Source organism: Chrysemys picta, chromosome 3 (genome assembly GCF_011386835.1).
Source record: "Chrysemys picta bellii isolate R12L10 chromosome 3, ASM1138683v2, whole genome shotgun sequence".
In the NCBI taxonomy this organism is placed as follows: Eukaryota; Metazoa; Chordata; order Testudines; family Emydidae; genus Chrysemys; species Chrysemys picta.
In genome coordinates, this window is record NC_088793.1 from 18,320,434 (window position 1) to 18,338,067 (window position 17,634).

Genomic DNA, 17,634 nt, shown 5'->3' on the forward strand with positions numbered 1-17,634 from the left:
GAAGGACTCACCTAGAATCTTTCAGGCTATTCCTCTGGGCCAGCCTTTTATTCTTCAAACACAAGACTTAGGCAAAACACCAAAACAAAGCTGTTCTTCAGCCTGCCACAGCTCCCAGGGGTTTTTCCCCTTGCCGCTCTTGGTGTCAAAGAGAAGATGACAGGTTTCAGAGTAGCAGCCGTGTTAGTCTGTATCCGCAAAAAGAAGAACAGGAGTACTTGTGGCACCTTAGAGACTAACAAATTTATTAGAGCATAAGCTTTCGTGGACTACAGCCCACTTCTTCGGATGCATCCGAAGAAGTGGGCTGTAGCCCACGAAAGCTTATGCTCTAATAAATTTGTTAGTCTCTAAGGTGCCACAAGTACTCCTGTTCTTCTTTTTAAAGAGAAGATGTTTCTTCCTTTCAATTACCCTGCTTGGAGCCCATCTTGTTCCCGCAGCTACCTTCCACCTGAACTCTCTCAGCCCTTTATAGAAAACACCTGACCCTTTCCCAGCCCTCTGATCATCCAACTAGGCTGTGTGACCCCAGAACCCCTGACCCTTAAAGGGGCAGACCACCCTATTATAGGGCCTTCATGTAAGTGGGAATCAGACCCATTATAGATCACTGAATTCAAATTTGGCCCCAAATTTAGCTTTTATATAAACAAGATTTTACAAACACCAAGACAAAAAAAATGATACTTAATTAATTATTCAGAATTCCAATAGGAGTCGTTTACTGAAAAACAGCCTCAGATTTAATGATCCAAGCACGCTGTGATCTTATCATGGGATCTACTGAATCTTATTGCCTGGAATCTTGCTGAAGTCAATGAGCCTTTGCTTGGGCATTAGGGCCCATGTTAGCAAATCCCACTGCAGGATCCCTGCCTATCTGAGTCTGAAATGTTAGGTCAAATTCAGAGGCAAGTCTGAGTCCAAGTTCATGTAAGTTCCACCTTCTTCTGGCTCCTTGACATGTAAGTGAGTCTCCTTTAAATCATCTTACCAATATGCAATTTTCATCCCCCTAAAACATCATTGCTGAGTTTGGCCTTTGGTTTTAATTCTGGGTATTAAATTACAATTCCCACAGAGTCAACACTGCAAGCCTGCATAAAGCCAGAGCATGTATGTGGAGTGTGTGTGTGTGTATTAAACCCATATGTGCATGTTAAACCCATTCCTAACCCACAGAATGGTAGTACAGGCCCCTTGCCACCACTCCTCCAGCCTATGGCCCACACAAGTGGCCACTGCCCTTCCACATCCCTTATAGGGGGTTTCCTGGCCACTATGTTTGCATGCACCCCAATGCTCTGTTCCATTCTGAACTATTCTAAGCCAACCCAGATCCCACCACCTGGGTGCTCAAGTGGTGCAAAAGCCCCTATCACCCTCTCAGCTCAATAATTCCTCATAGCTGAAGGGGTTCAGAGACTTTGTGAAGGCCCCAGGGATTGATTACCCAATAGGCAGACTAAGCACATGCTTAGGGCACCAGCAAAGCAGGGGCACCACACAAAGGGGGGCGTGTTAAATTTGATATTTCAAAAAAAGTCTCGAAGTAGTCATCATGGGAAAAATCAGAACTTTGTTAGACTTCCTTACACTCCACTACACACTCTCCCCCCATTTTTCTGTTCTCTTTTTATTACTTATCCCCACCTAAACCAGTAGGGCGTCCTACTAACGTAGATCAAAATAATGCAAGGAAATCAGAGACTGTAACTGATCATCCTACTCCTGGTGGTAAAACAGACATTGTTCTAGAAGGTGTGGTCAGAGACTGAACCTGCTCATGATGTAAATAATAGGAGAAAAGATCCTAGTATGTGGGTTGATTTCAGTACCGATGATGTAGCTTACTGGATAGATCATGGACCAAATGACTGTCAACACCACACTGGGCCATTTGAAAAATCACGTCGGACTTTTACCAATGGCAAACAAACAAGATATTGTCCACACACAAAAAATTTCGGCATGAAAGCGAATGGTGAGAAATACACTCGAGAATGGCTACTGTATTCACCATCAACAGGGTCGGTGTACTGTTTTGTTTGCAAAATGCAATTAAAATTGCATATAAAACTTGATCTGCAGCAAACCGGGATGTTGAATTTAGTGACTGGCAGAATACTGTTTTAATTGAACAACATAAAAATAGCACTACTCACAGAGATTCAATGTTGACATATTTAAATCGAAGACAGGGTTTTGGATTGACACAAAAGTTGGAAGAACAAATTAAAGGGGAGCGTGAATACTGGCAACATGTCTTGCAGCATGTTATAGCTGTTATTCAAACATTAACTGAATGTGGTCTGCCTTTCCGGGGATCAAATGACATATTTGGATCATTGCAGAATGGAAATTTCTTGGGATTGTTGGAGCTTGTGGCTCAGTTTGACCCATTTTTAGCAGGCCATATCTCAAAAAATGGGAATGCTGGCAAAGGTAACCCATCATACTTATCCAAGACAATATGTGATGAACTCATTGGTCAAATGAGTGACAAAGTTCGTTCAGCTTTTGTGGATGAAATAAGTACTGCTGGGCACTTCAGTTTCTGTCAACTCTACACCTGATCTTTTACATATTGATCAATTGAGTATTGTACTAAGATATGCATCTCCCACAGATGGAAAACCAGTTGAACGATTTATAACATTCCTCAATTTGAAAAGCCACACTGGTGAAGAAATGGCAAATCAAGTACTGCATTATCTGTGCCAAGTTTGCAAAACAGATTTCTCAAAGTGCAGAGGTCAATCTTATGACAACGCTGCCAACACGTCAGGGTGTTATCAAGGAATGCAGAAGAAGCTTTTAGAACAGAACAAATATGCCATATTCATACCATGTGCTGCACACTTTCTCAATCTTGTTGGCCGCAGTGCTGTTGATTGTTGTCCGATGGCAGTAAGGTTTTTCCTCAGCAGTCCAGTTACTTTATACATTTTTCTCTGCCTCAACACACCGATGGACAGTTTTAAAAACATATTTGGGCAATGATTGTGTGTTGAAATCTCTTTCTAATACTCGCTGGGTGGTACATGCAGTGGCAACAAGTGCAATTCTGGAGTCCTACTCAAAGATTGGTCTTCAGCTATACTTTCTAATGCATTCACAATCACAAAAGGGAGAAACTATATGAGAGGCAGAAAACATTGCAAGCAAGATGCAAGAACTAGAGTTTCTATTCATGTTGACCATGTAGAATGAAATTTTTACCACACAACACTTTTACCACACAAGTCAAGCTTTCCAAGAAAACGAATTGGATTTGAAAACATGTGCAGACCACAGTCAATCATTAGCAGACCACTTACACACTTTGAGGAATGATTTCAAAAGATCTGAAGACGTATCAAAAGTATCTTGCCTGCTACTAACTACAAAGAAGCCCAGTCCCGCAAGCGAATTAGGAAAAAACAAGCAAATGATAGTAGAGCAACAGAAACAGCACTGAATCCTAGAGACAAATTTCGCATATCTACTTACTACGCTATAACTGATACACTTGAAGCTCATATGAAGAGGAGTGGTGAAGTGTACAAAGAAGTATCAAGTAGATTTTCTTTTCTAAACGATATGGACTTATCTGACAGACAATATTCACAAGGTTCCCAAAAGCTAGATGACTCATACCCTGTTGACTTGAACATGAATCTCTCTGGAGAAGTACAGTAGTTCCACTGTTATATGTGCGCAAAATTTATTGAAAAAGGAAAAATGAAATTCAGTCACATTGATCTTCATGGCACAATATTGAAAGACGGAATACAATGTGTATTTCCAAATGCAGAGATCGCACTATGTATTTTTCTAACATTGATGATTACTAACTGCTCCACAGAATGCTCTTTTCCTCAGCTGAAAATAATAAAAAGCCCTCAGAGAACAACAATGTGTCAGGACAAACTTGATTCACTTTTCCTATTGCGCATGGAAGCGGAAATGCTTCATCAAGTCAGCTTCTATGAACTTATCCAGAATTTTGCAATCAGAAAAATCTAGAAAGAAGCTATTTTAATTTCAGCATACATGTAAGTTTTGTGTCATTTCGAAAAATAAAATTTTATTTTACGGTATAGTATTGTTTTTATTTTGAATTACATATGGGGGGGGCACCATAATCTTTTCAGTGCTTAGGACCTCTAAAGGTCTTAATCCGGCCCTGGAAGGCCCTCAGCATCGAGATGGATTATATCACCCAAAATCCTCACTTTCCTGAGCCCTAATTGAAATTCTAGTTGAAAATTCTCTGCCGATTCTTTCTGGCAACTAGGTTGTAGATCTATTTAAGCATTTAGATAGGTATACTGATTCCTGGAACTAATGGCTCTCCAGCAAAATCAGTAGAGGCCAGCAGGAACCAATAGACACCAGTTGATTAATTCTACTGGAATTGCCACTAGGGGCATTCCGACATCAGAGAATGACTTGCTAGTCAAAGACTGAAAATACATTTAAGAATATATTATTATGAAATTAGACCCTGAAGTAAAGCAGTTAAGCACACGCTTAAAGTTAAGCACATGCTTATATGCTTTGCTGAATAGGGATGGACTTAAGCATATGTTTTGCTGAATTGGGGACTCAATTACCACCATTTATATATCCATTTCTACACTATGTTTATGGAAACTAATAATGTATTTCCTTAGAAACTGTTTTTCTATCTTAGAAGAGTTTTTAAAAGGTCCCTTGGGTACATCTTCAAGATACAACTACGGATCTCTTGAAACTGCTAGGAAGCATTTTTTTTTTTTTGGACTAATGCTGCCAGCCATGACAAACTACATAACTAAAAATAGAATAACAGAACAAAATGCTACTAATAAAGAAGGTTTAAATATAACCAAAATTGCAAGTGACTAAATAATACTAAATAGATGCAAACCTTCTGGGAAAACTAATTCCACAGAAAATGAGAAAAATAGGAAAACAAACCAAAAATAAACCAGAAGTTGCAGTCTTATATCTAAAAGGAATGAGCAAAGAACAAGGGGCCCATTTCTGCTCCCCTTGAAGTCAATGGCAGTTTTGTCTTCAGGCCCTGTGTGTGAGATTTTCAAAGCGTTGTTTGCCGTGCTGTAGCCAGGTTGGTCCCAGGACACTAGAGACACATTAGCAATCTCTCTGGGAATTTCAAATGCACTCAACGTTGGCCTAACTCTGCTCTCATTAAAGTCAATGGGAATTTTACCAGACACGTGAGCGCAGGCCTAAATCAAATTCCCATTGACTGCAATAGGAGCAGAGTTAGACCAACACTGGAGAACTTGCCTTTGTATATCTTTATTATACCAAAATCCCAATCCCATAATCCCTACCATGGCAACACTTCTGTTGATTCCAATGGAACTTTTACCTAAGCAGAGACAGCCAAATTGGATGCCAAGTGACAAAAGGAATGGACTGCTGCAGACAATGAAGCAATATAGCCTGTATCACCCTCAGATTTATCACGGCTCCCTCTAGTGGCAATAAAAATGTCTAAAACGTAGAGAGCACTCAAATCATTCCTTGGAGAGGAGAAAGCAACGCCCCTCTCTCTCCCTCTGACAAAGTGGTGAAGTTATAGGATAAGGCAGAGGGACTTTTTTTTTTTTTTAAAGTGATGCAAATCCCTTTTCCCCCTAATCTTTTCCAGGGAAATTCTGGCTCTGTTAAGTTTAGCTGAGCCTTTGGGACAATTTTGGGGAGTTTTTAACATCCAGAGGGGCCATTCACTTTTATTCATTTGTAGTAATTTTTCATTAAGACCTGGCTTCTAATTAGTTTCAATGAGCCCTTACGCTTCTCTTTCCGTTGGCTACATTTAATAAAAACACCCACATACAAGACACTGCCCATATGGCACTTCGCACTGGAGTGCAAGTGACCTCACGCAGAACCCCTGTAAAGTAATACCGATAAGTTTTGTACTGCAGAATTGGGGCCTATGAGTGGCTCCAGTCCTCACACATTTCTTCCCAACTGCCACCACAAAGAGAAAGAGAGAGAACCACACATGATATCCACCGTGCTTAATGAACCTCTAGAAGATATTCAGACTCCATGGTGATGGACATGGCATGACAACCAATAGAACAGAACTTTTAAGCCAATGGGATCTGCTTGGGTGCACAGTCTGCACATCACATTGTGGGATCAGGACTGTAGTTTTGCTCTGCTTTTTTTAAATATTGATACGGACACACATGGTGAAAAGGTAAAGCTAATAAATCTTATTTTTAAGAAAAGAAATTCAAGACAATCTTATCGAACGATAACCATCCAGGCAGTCTTGTTTCTATCGTACTTTCCTTACAATTTGGAAATTAAAAACTGAAGCCATTGGAAATATAAAGAGTTTGGAGAAACTTTCTTTATAGATGTCATGGCTGGTGCATAGAAGAAGTTTACAAACCAGGCACCATCATATCGGTGTTAAAAGTGCTACCATCAGTGTTCTTAATACAGATGGGGACAAACCAAAACCCAGGATACAAATAGAGCCCACATTAGAGCCATACATTTTAGGACCAGAAGGTACTCATCTACTCTGATTCCCGTATATCACAAGCCATCATCACTACTTAGCACCTATACACTAAACCCAACAACCAAAATTAGGCCATGGTATTACAGCCCACAGGAGACTAGACTATTGAGTGCCATAGGCAGAGAATAGGAGGTACTGAGCACACCAATGTCCCTGCAATAGCAGGGAAATGATTACATGAGATATACACAAGTAATTCTGGTGAGTGACCTGCACTCCATACTGCAGAAGAAGGCACACCAAAAAAAAAAAAAAAGGTCACTGACAATCTGACCTGGGAGAAAATTCCTTCCTGACCCCACACATGGCAATTAGTTAGACCAGGAGCATATGAGCAAGAACCAGCCAGCCAAGCACATTGTTTGGCAGAAGACAGAATAAAATACATTAGTCAGATGGGCCCCAGCCTCCTCAAACTGAGGTAAGGGAGGGGTCACCTGTCCTCAGTTCTTACTGCACTGAAGAAACCACAAAGCCAAGTTTACAATACATATGGACATCTTTCCCACTTAGTAACCATCCACTGAGCAAAACAGAAGGTTAGTTTGTAGTTTCTGTGACAATTTCCCATCAGCACAATGGTCTTAGACCTCAGATTCACTGTGAAAGCATACTGTTTATTCTTACTGGTTTTGTATGTTTACTGAAGCAACGGAGTTGCTTGGGACTAATGCTATAATTTTAAAAGAACAATGCTTAATTATTCCACAGAGCAACCTCTATGAACAAACAAAACTGGAGCAAGTTATGTTTCTATATATAGCTATAGAAGACTATGAAAATCTAAAATGTGAAATATAAGCCCTGCTAACAAATCCATAGAAACATTATAGAATCTGTCACTTTTATTTTTAATCTAGTTACTAAAAACAATAAATGCATGAGTAGTTTATGGACACAAACTTAGAAGGTGATGGGGAGTGAAACCTTTCTTAAACAACTACTCATGGATCCAGAAGAAAATTGGTTGCTGAGCAGAGATAGCCCTTAACTAGAGATCAGATAAAACCGTAGTGGAATCCTAGGGCTGTCTTTATAGTGGTCTCTTAAAACAGGGGAGTCCCTTTGTGAGGGGCCTGTGATGCAGGTTTCTTTGTACTTCCACACTTTGAAGCAACACAAAGCCGTCAGAACAGGTTTGTTGTCACTTAACTTCCATTGGTTTTAGGTGAGCGGAAATGTTTAATCCAGCACAGCAGAACCTCATTGAGCGTCTCCCATATTTGGTCTTTTATCCAAATCCTATTTACATCCCTACACCCCAACATGAGACACTCCCTCATTTGACAATTCCCCCTTTAATCCCCAAATAAGTAACTTATCTCCAAACTCCACAGCAAGCCCCCCTCCCCTTGAATTATCCAAACACTCCTCCCCGTATTTGCCACACACCAAGGCTGTACTCAATACTCCACAAGCCCCTAAAATACCTGGTTCCTGCCCCAAAGACCTCACAATCTACCCCAAAACGTTTTCGACAGCATAGGGTGGCTTTGTCCTGGGAGGTCTGCAGTGCTTGATGTGTGTGCGGGGGGACGGGGGGGAAATCACAGGAGGGGGGTGTCACAGACACAGCCAAAACAAAATGAAAAAAAAAATTGAGCTGGGTCCCGAGGGGCTCCCTCCTGGCTTGCTGAAGTCGCTGCTCCCAGATGATGATAGGAACCCCCCCACACACACACACATATACACAAATACAGGTTTTTTCCAGCCCCCTTTAAGCAGTGGAGGTTCAGAACACCCCTGCAAGGGGCTGGTGTTAGTGGGCACCGAGGGGGCCCCCATCGGAGCAGTGACATGAAAATTACTGATCTTCCCCCAACCCGCGACACCAAGCGCCGGGCACGATTCATTTCTTGCCCCCCCGTCAGCGACACCGCCTCCGCCTGGGGCAAAGCGGGATTTCATTCTCCTCCCACCCCAGGGAAGAGCAGGAAACTGTCCCTCCCTAGCCCCCCCGGGACAGCATCCCTCGGGGATGTTATATAACGGGCGGGGGGAGGAAATAGCCTTCCAGGGGGGTTATTCCAGGCACTGGCTACCCCCCGGGGGGGTCCCACGCTGCAAGGGCACCGGACAGACTGAAAGTCAGTAAGCGGCAGCCTGCGCCTGAACTTACCTGCTGGGGCTCGTTTTTCCTGCCCCCACCCCCTATGCACCACCGCAGCCACTGAGCCGGCGAGCCGCCGCTTGCTGCTCCGCTCTCTGCTCTGGGGAGCCGCTGTCACCCGGACAAAGCGGCTCCGGGCGGGCTGGGCAAAGAGGGCGGGCTGCAGCCGACCCAATCAGCCAGCCCGGCGGCTCAGCCACACACGCCAACCAGCGTGTGAGAACCAATCCCGTCTACACGCCCCGGCCCCCCCAGCACGCCCGCGCTCCGAGCTCCTGTCAACGCCAGCTGCTGCTGTAGGCTGAACGAGAGGGGTGCGGGGTGGGAATCAGTCACTGCCTCGCCACAAGTGGGTGGAGGTTTCTGTCTAGGGTGACCAGGTGGCCTGATTTTATAGGGACAGTCCCAATTGTGGGGGCTTTTTCTTATATAGGCTCCTATTACCCCCCACCCCCTGTCCTGATTTTCCACACTTGCTGGCTGGTCACCCTATTTCTGTCTGCCCCCCTCCCCCTCTCTGCACAAGGATGGAAATTTCTGTTCTTCCCCCGCCGCAATCACGTCCATACAGGCGGGGTACTGGGGGGCGCAAAGGGAAAACTCTGCCCACCAGGTGGAGGCGAGTTCAGGTTTCTGTGACATCATCTGGGTCTGGGCACTGGAGTGTAGACAGAGCTTAATTTGTTATGAAAGAGGTGCCAGGGCGCAAGCAGATTATTTTACTTTCATAATTGACCTGGCAAGCCCAGAGGTGCCGGGATATGACCTGCCCAGTCTAGAGGTGCCAGGGCTAAGCCGTGGCAAGCCCTGGCACAAATTAAGCATTGCATGTAGATCTCTGCTATGTCAGAACTCTCATTCTCCTCTGTTGGGTTCCCCTAGTTTAGTGTCGTAATAACTAGGCTTGGAAATATTAGACTTATCTGAATGTCAATGTCACTGTACACACACAAACTGATGAAAATATCTATCCATTATAGCGGAAAAGGACCAATCTGGGTCTTATTTTAAAAAGAAAGTCATTTAAGAGTTTTGATCCTCTGCTTTCTTGGAAAAAGAACTGTTCCTCTTCCTCCTTTCTCTCCCATTTGCATATCAGAGGCTGCTAAACCTTAGAGTAAAGTTTTCTGTGGTATCTCCTCACTCCTATAAAATGTTATGGGGATGAAATCAATAGGGGTCTACAGAAATGGCTGTGAAAATCTATAAAATGTAACCGAGAATGAGATCATTCCCATAGAATCCTATAGAAAATCCAATAGAAAGATTACAATTCACTCAAGCTCTTTCCACTTACGGCCCTAATGACTTGCTGTGGTGAATGAGACTAGAGTCCCATCTCAGACAGTGCCAGAAGATGGTGCAAGAAATCCTGCAGTGGATAGTTGTAGGATAACCGCCACACAGGGAAAGTTTCTTCCGGACTCCATTACTTAGAAGCTGTTCTTATGTCCTGAAGCATGAGGTTTTAGATCCCTTCCAAAGTCTTGGTTCTGTGTTTCTATTTTTTAATTCTTACTATCGTGAGTGGATACCCTTGTAATCCATAGATTAATTATTATGATTTGTTTGTATTGCAATAGCACGACAGAGCCCAAGTCACGAACCAGGACCCCTTTGGGCTAGGTGCTGTACGACCACAGAAGAAGACAGTCCCGGTCCTAAAGAGTTTACAATCTAAATAGACATGTTCAATATTCTTTGAATTCTGCTAAGGTCTCTCAGTTTTAAACCTGTAGCCTTTCAGTTTCATTGAATGTCCCCTTGTTTTTTGTATTCTGAGGATCTGATTTACTTTCTCTGCACCATTCACATACCATATCCCTGTATCACATCCCCTCTTACTTGTCTCCTCTTTGAAGTCAACAATCCTGATTTTCCCCATTCATTCTTCACTGCCACTTCCAGTTGAAGTTCATGCTTGGAAGAAAGTCAAGGTTCACCAGGCAGAGTTTTTCTTTCACCCCCTGGGGATCTCCACTGAGGGGGCTGAGCTAGCCCATAATTAGGAAAATTGAGAACATCTAAGCCTGAGCTTTGGAAATGCTCTTGCAAGCATTTCAGCATTATTACTGGGACAACTGGGGAGACCAACACAGGATTCCAGTGTTTAAAGTATCAAATGTCTTTCAAAGTAAGCACTAATGAGAGTGGAAACAATGACAGGTTCTGAATATCCCCCTCTGTAAGTATTTAAACATTCACATTAGGAAAATTCCATAATAAGGGGCAATTATGTTTTTAAATATTTAAAAGCAACTCTGAGAAAAGAGAGCTCCCTGGTAGCTAATGAAACCTGCCTTTCAGAGATAATGTTGCCATTTACTAATTTGGACTCAAACACTATGTCTGGTCTGAGTAGCCAGGCTGTGCATACCAGAGTGCTGCAGGGATCCTCCCATAACCCAAGTATCTGTAGCATATCAGGGAATCTCAGGGTTAAGAAGGAATCCCTGAACCAACCACAGAACAGCAGCTTCTTATAAGATTTGTAAACAGTGACCCAGTGCTGATCACCCTAAATTCAATGAAAGTTTTGCTATTGACTTCAGTGGATGCAGGATTAGACCCAATGAACCAAATCCTAAATTGCTCAGTACCCACTGAGATAAGGGGAGTGGCAAGTACAAATCATCTCTTGGGATTTGATTTGCTGGGCCAAACTGTTCTCCAAGTTACACTCAGGTTGCACCAGTGACTTCAACAGAGCTGAATCAATATAACTAAGAGAAGAATTTGGCTCATCGTGTTGATATGTGACCATCAGCAAAATACAACCAAGGACCCAGTCCTGCAATCTTAGCACATACTTCAGGGTCAGAGTTTTCTCCTTTCAGAAGAAGAAAGGAGTCTGTCCCTCTGCCCCCCCCCAATGAAGCAGATCAAAGTTCCTGTCCTACATACTGGCTCTTATCCAGGGCCGGCGCAACCCATTAGGCGACCTAGGCGGCAGAACTGGCTCCAGGGTTTTTGCCGCCCCAAGCAGCAGAAAAAAAAAAGCCGCTATCGGTGGCACTCCAGTGGCAGCTCCACCGTGCCACTTTCTTCTTCAGCGGGAATTCAGTGGCAGGTACTTCCCTCTGAGAGGTACCCGTCGCCAAATTGCCGCCAAACAGCCCAATGTGCCACCCTTCCCCTTGGCCGCCCCAAGCACCTGCTTCCTGGGCTGGTGCCTGGAGCCGGCACTGCAATTTGGGGGGCAGCGACCGAGGCGGTATTTCGGTGGCGGGACCTTCCGCCGCCTCTGTGGGGGGCGGCATTTCAGGGGGGGACCTTCCGCTGCCTAGGGTGGCAGAAAAGCTGGTGGCGCTCCTGCTCTTATCTACTGCTGCCCCCTCTGAATGTCCCCAGGTTCCTTCACCGGCTGCTGGATTAGGAATCCTCCTTAAAGGAAGAGTCCAGCAATCAGAATGGGAAACCTGGGTAAAGTTAATGCTGACTGGATCAACATTAACTTACCCACGAACGTTCCCTGTAGCTGGTTAGAGGGACATCATTGTCTCCACAGCTCTTAGTCTGACCCTTCTTTATGTGTCTAGTATCCACCAAGGGCTTCTGCAGAATGCAATAAAGACAGCAAAATAAAACTGGGGGGCAAGGGCTATCTGTGTCTTTTATTAGTCTGCAAAGCACCCTGCCCAGCTATGGGTAGTGTGGGAATAATTAATGAAATGTAAATGAAACATTGCTATAGAAGGTCTTTCTCTCTGGATTAGCTGTATAATTCCAATCCTTTACCAAAAATGTGTCAGTAAATAGATATTGTAACATAGCCACTAGGATTATCACTGCACAAGCCACTAATTAGAAGTGACAATAAGTTCTAAGGCAACTCACAGCAGAAGCCCATCGTTAACATGTTCTGTCCATGAGTCACCCTAAAAGTCCTTTTCTCTTCAACATTGTAGAATTCCTGACCCAGTTTAGAGCCCTCCCCCATCCCCCAATAAAGATTTGTTGTGTTACAGTTAACCCACAGTTTTGAAGAAAACTGAACTACTGTGCCTGCATATCTAACTGAGGAATGTTTTTAACTAAGAGAAATATTTGTTAGCCTTGATGCTTGGTAAAGTAAGAGGAACAAAGAATTCCACCAGCTTTTAAAATAATCTCTATTCCTAGCAAAGAAAGAATCTTTGTTCTGCAACAAAATTAATCTTGAAGCATAACAGCAATTCTTACTGCTTCCATCTTGACTGGTTAACTGAGTCCTTATACCAGAGGTGCCACGCCAGCACCTCCTTCCCATGGTATAATGCAGCAGCTTTGCCTCAGTTTCCCCACATGCTATTCAGATCACGTCCACTATAGATGTGCCTTAGTCCTCCAACTTAGAGCTCCACCCCTTCCAGGGTAATTGAGTCCTTCAGTCAAAATCTACTAGAGACACCAAACAAAAACCATCCTCAGCCCAGCCAGCTCAGCTGTCAGCCCCCTTCCTGGCAGGCAGGCCCCCAGCTGCAATGTCTTGGTCTAATATCAGGTTCCTGGGTTTCAATCACACCAACAATATGGTTCAGGCCCACCCTTCTACCAGTGGGTTCAGGCTTAATGCAGTGTCCTGACAGCTCCTAGCCCCAAACAGGCTTCTTACCCCACATAGGAGCAACCTACGTGCCCTCCCTATCGGGCCATTACCTGACTCCCCTCTTTTAAATCCCCCCTACCACCAACAGGTATTACAGGGCAGGGCAATTTGAGCCTGTGTCTGTTAATTAACCCCTTCCTGTCTGGTGTGAGCTATATTATATACTGAAAGTGTTCTTGGAGGGGTGGAGACACCCCATGGCATACACATCCTCATCAGAACAGAAGGCACCACTCACTAGCGTCACTAATGGCATTAGAGCAGGTTGCTCGTGAATGGCCCGGGCTTGCTGCTGCTTCTTTACAAACAGCAGCATTTGAGTTCTCAGCTGTACTCAACCAAATGTTTAGTTGTGAAGCTGCAGCAACTGGCTTGTCAAAATGATCTCCCAGGTTGATAGATTGCCTCCTCCCTAAATTGGTGAAAAAGGGATATAATAGCAGCCAGTTAGTCAAAGAAACCATCTGATATCTGCCTACAGCACATACAGTTTGTGGAGGCGTATCAAAGATTCCAGCTGAATCAAACCCTAACTAAGAACACCGCCTGTCCAGCACGTGGTTTCTAAACATCCTGCCTGCCTTTCTGGTACACATATTTCCAGCTCCTTTTAGGCTGGAGGTCCTCTGGGGAGGAACTATATTTATTTCATCTCTTGTACAGTGCTGTGTACATTGTAAGCCCTTAATACATAACCAGGCCCAATCCCGGTTCTTATATTCATGATGAGATTTATTAGGAGTGACTAGCCCAGTATGTCCCAAACTGCAGCAAAAGACACAATGTGAACAGGGCTTCTGTTTTGGGAGGTCCATGAATTTTATTTTGGGGGATTTATTTTTAGGAATGTTTAAATTTTATGTAGATATCCAAAAGTCAGGGATCAATTACTCACAAGTGGGAAGCTCATTGGGACGATCTCATCACAGTCACCTCCATCACTGGACAATACAGCTTCAGCCAGCCTTTGTTACCCAAACTTATTTATAATTTTTTGGTATCTTTTCTTATATCTATGTATTAGGCTCCCATTTCCCCATTAATTCCTTTTCCCCATCAGTACAGGTTTATTGTTAGTTCAAACCAGTCTTTTCTAGCCTTTTAACTACTTTATTGTTTCTTTTTCTCACAAACATGACTACTCTACAATTTCTTGCACATGCGCAGTTCTACTTATGCTTACGCTGTTAAATGTTATCCAAAGAAACTCTTAAAATCCACAGCAGGATTCTGTCAGGCCTAAATATGCCTTTGTTTCCAACAGATTCCTATAGAAATAATTATGCTTTCAGAAGCAGAGCAGTGTGGATGGTAAGTTATTATGATTAACTTATTAGTCATTTATATGACACTGCAAATATGTACAGCCAATAGAAAATAAGCAGCATGAGCAGACAAGTAACAAAAATCACATTTTATACCAGTATCCCTGAAGTTAACACAGACATGGGGACTCATGCACAGTCTGCTTCAAACTGGGTTTATTGCTACAAATTTACTAGCAAAGCCCATGCTGCTAACTCTCAGATTTTAAAAAATGTATTAAAGCTAATTACTACAATGCCTACCCTGCTAGAAATGCCTATAAATAAATGAATCAACTTGAAGTTTGCCCTGAGGTGGAGCCATAACACATAGACTGCAGTCCCTAGTGAAATGTGAAAAGTGTAGGTGAGGGAGCAGGACCCGACACAGTTGCACAATTGTTGTTAAGCAGTATGGGGTCAAACCTGGCCTCTCTTGCACTGATGTGCCAGTGTGAAGTGAAAAAAGAAAAAGGGGAGCTTCTGCTTTTTTGCATAAACCACAGGACAGAATCTCCCAACCATGTACAAGAGAACTTCAGAAGAGATGGTGAGCCCGTCCATACACTATGCACCAGATCCTCAAAGGTATTTGATTTCAGTGGGAGCTAGGCACCCAAATGCCTTTCAGGGTCAGGGTCCATGTCCTAAAGAGGTGAGATGTAGAGGCTTTAGTGATTGCAAATTTTTCCATGTCCTGGCACTTGAATTTGTGCTGGCAAATAAGTTAATTGCTACTTGATCCAGTCACACAAATCCAAATTTTTGAATATGCAAAAATGTGCACATCCACAAAACCGTGACTGCAAATTTAGTGGCCAGGTTGGGACCCTTTTGAAAATTTGGCCCACAGACTCTATCTAAATATATGGACTTACACCTGAAGGAAAAGCATGACCAGTTGTTGTTTTTTTGGGCGGGGGGGAGGTATTTTGTTTTTAGAGGAACATCAGACTCGACTCTTAAATAAGTGGTACATGATTCAAGTCCATGGCAAGCAACAGCCAGTTGTCTGTCTTTTGGATAAAACATTCTTTGGTTTCTTTTCATGGAAAAGGAACTTAAAAGCTCAGACTTGCACTGCTGTAATCACCTTTTTATATCCATGTTTTATTCCAGTTCTGTAAGCAAGCTTAAAATAGTAGATGATAATATCAAGATTTGGACAGCGGAAGAGGGTCACATAGCAATACATCAAGCCACAGGACATTATTTAATAAAGGTCAGTGGCCTCAACGGGACTTTACATTTTATCATGCATTACCTAGCTATTAAATTTAAGCTGGATGTGACATTTGGGCAGAGGTCATATTATCTATATAGGTCCCAATTCAGAAAAGCGCATATATCTACTGTATAGAAATAAAGTAAGGAAAGCAGTCAATGGTCCATTGAGCACATGCTTAGTGCTTTGCTGAATTGGGATGCTTTCCTGAACTTGGGACAGATACATTAAATTCACCCCAGATCTGAATTAGCAGCAACAAAGTCTAGGGCTGCAAACCCTACTGAGTACATCAGTAGTCAGTTGACTGGGGGATACAAAATTTTTGAGTTACCAGCCAGCGGCCTGCTACCCATATTTACAACACAGAAAATTTAAGACATGTTACCCCCAGATCCCATGTGCCTCACACTTGGTAACTGATGATGAATCTTCTTTTGTTTTTTAGAATCATAGAATCATAGGACTGGAAGGGACCTCGAGAGGTCATCTAGTCCAGCCCCCTGCACCCATGGCAGGACTAAGTATTATCTAGACCATCCCTGACAGGTGTTCATCTAACCAGCTCTTAAAAATTTCCAAGGATGGAGATTCCACAACCTCCCGAGGCAATTTATTCCAGTGCTTGACCACCTTGACAGTTAGGAATTTTTTCCTAATGTCCAACCTAAATTCCCCTTGCTGCAATTTAAGCCCATTGCTTCTTGTCCTATCCTCAGAGGTTAAGAAGAACAATTCTTCTCCCTCCTCCTTGTAACAACCTTTTATGTACTTGAAAATGGTTATCATGTCTCCTCTGAGTCTTCTCTTCTCCAGACTAAACAAACCCAATTTTTTCAATCTTCCCTCATAGGTCATGTTTTCTAGACCTTTACTCATTTTTGTTGCTCTTCTATGGACTTTCTCCAATTTGTCCATATCTTTCCTGAAATGTGTCTCCCAGAACTAGACACAATACTGCAGTTGAGGCCTAATCAGTGTGGAGTAGAGTGGAAGAATTACTTCTCGTGGCTTGCTTACAACACTCCTGCTAATACAGCCCAGAATGATGTTCACTTTTTTTGCAACAGTGTTACACTGTTGACTCATATTTAGCTTGTGATCCACTATGACCCCAGATCCCTTTCCAGAGTACTTCTTCCTAGGTAGTAATTTCCCATTTTGTATGCATGCAATTGATTGTTCCTTCCTAAGTGGATTACTTTGCATTTGTCCTTATTGAATTTCATCCGATTTATTTCAGACCATTTCTCCAGTTTGTCCAGATCATTTTGAATTTTAATCCTATCCTCCAAATCACTTGCAGAGGTCAAACCCGCTTGGTTTCATCCGCAAACTTTATAAGTGTACTCTCTATACCATGATCTAAATCATTGATGAAGATATTGAATAGAACGGACCCAGAACTGATCCCTGCAGGACCCCACTCGTTTTCCCTTCCAGCATGACTGTGAACCACTGATAGCTACTCTATGGGAACGATTTTCCAACCAGTTATGCACCCACCTTATAGTAGCGCCACGTAGGTAGCATTTCCCTAATTTGTTTATGAGAAGGTTGGGGAAGACAGTATCAAAAGCTTTACTAAACTCAAGATATACAACGTCTACTGGTTCCCTCCTATCCACAAGGCTTGTTACCCCGTCAAAGAATGCGACCAGGAGGTTTGACCTGATTTGTTCTCGACAAATCCATGCTGACTGTTACTTATCACCTTATTATCTTATACAGTTTAATATATAGATTCATAGATTCTAGGACTGGAAAGGACCTCGAGAGGTCATCGAGTCCAGTCCCCTGCCCGCATGGCAGGACCAAAGCCAACACCTTCTCCCTTTTCCCCTGCCTGTCCTTTCTGAGCAA

The 17,634-nt window shown here is 43.1% G+C and overlaps 1 protein-coding gene across 3 annotated transcripts in view; it reads right to left on the reverse strand.

The window, feature by feature from the left end:
• The window catches only part of RCAN2 (regulator of calcineurin 2), a 162,940-nt gene extending 154,116 nt beyond the window's left edge, over positions 1 to 8,824 (reverse strand). Inside the window, exon 1 of one of the 3 annotated variants that reach the window (XR_256009.4) lies at positions 8,664 to 8,817. The gene's annotated coding sequence lies outside the window, so the exon portion shown is untranslated. Of the gene's footprint in view, positions 1 to 8,663 lie in introns of all 3 variants that reach the window. The other 2 variants (XM_005297379.4, XM_005297380.4) reach the window with 2 other exon arrangements.
• Positions 8,825 to 17,634: the final 8,810 nt, after the last annotated feature.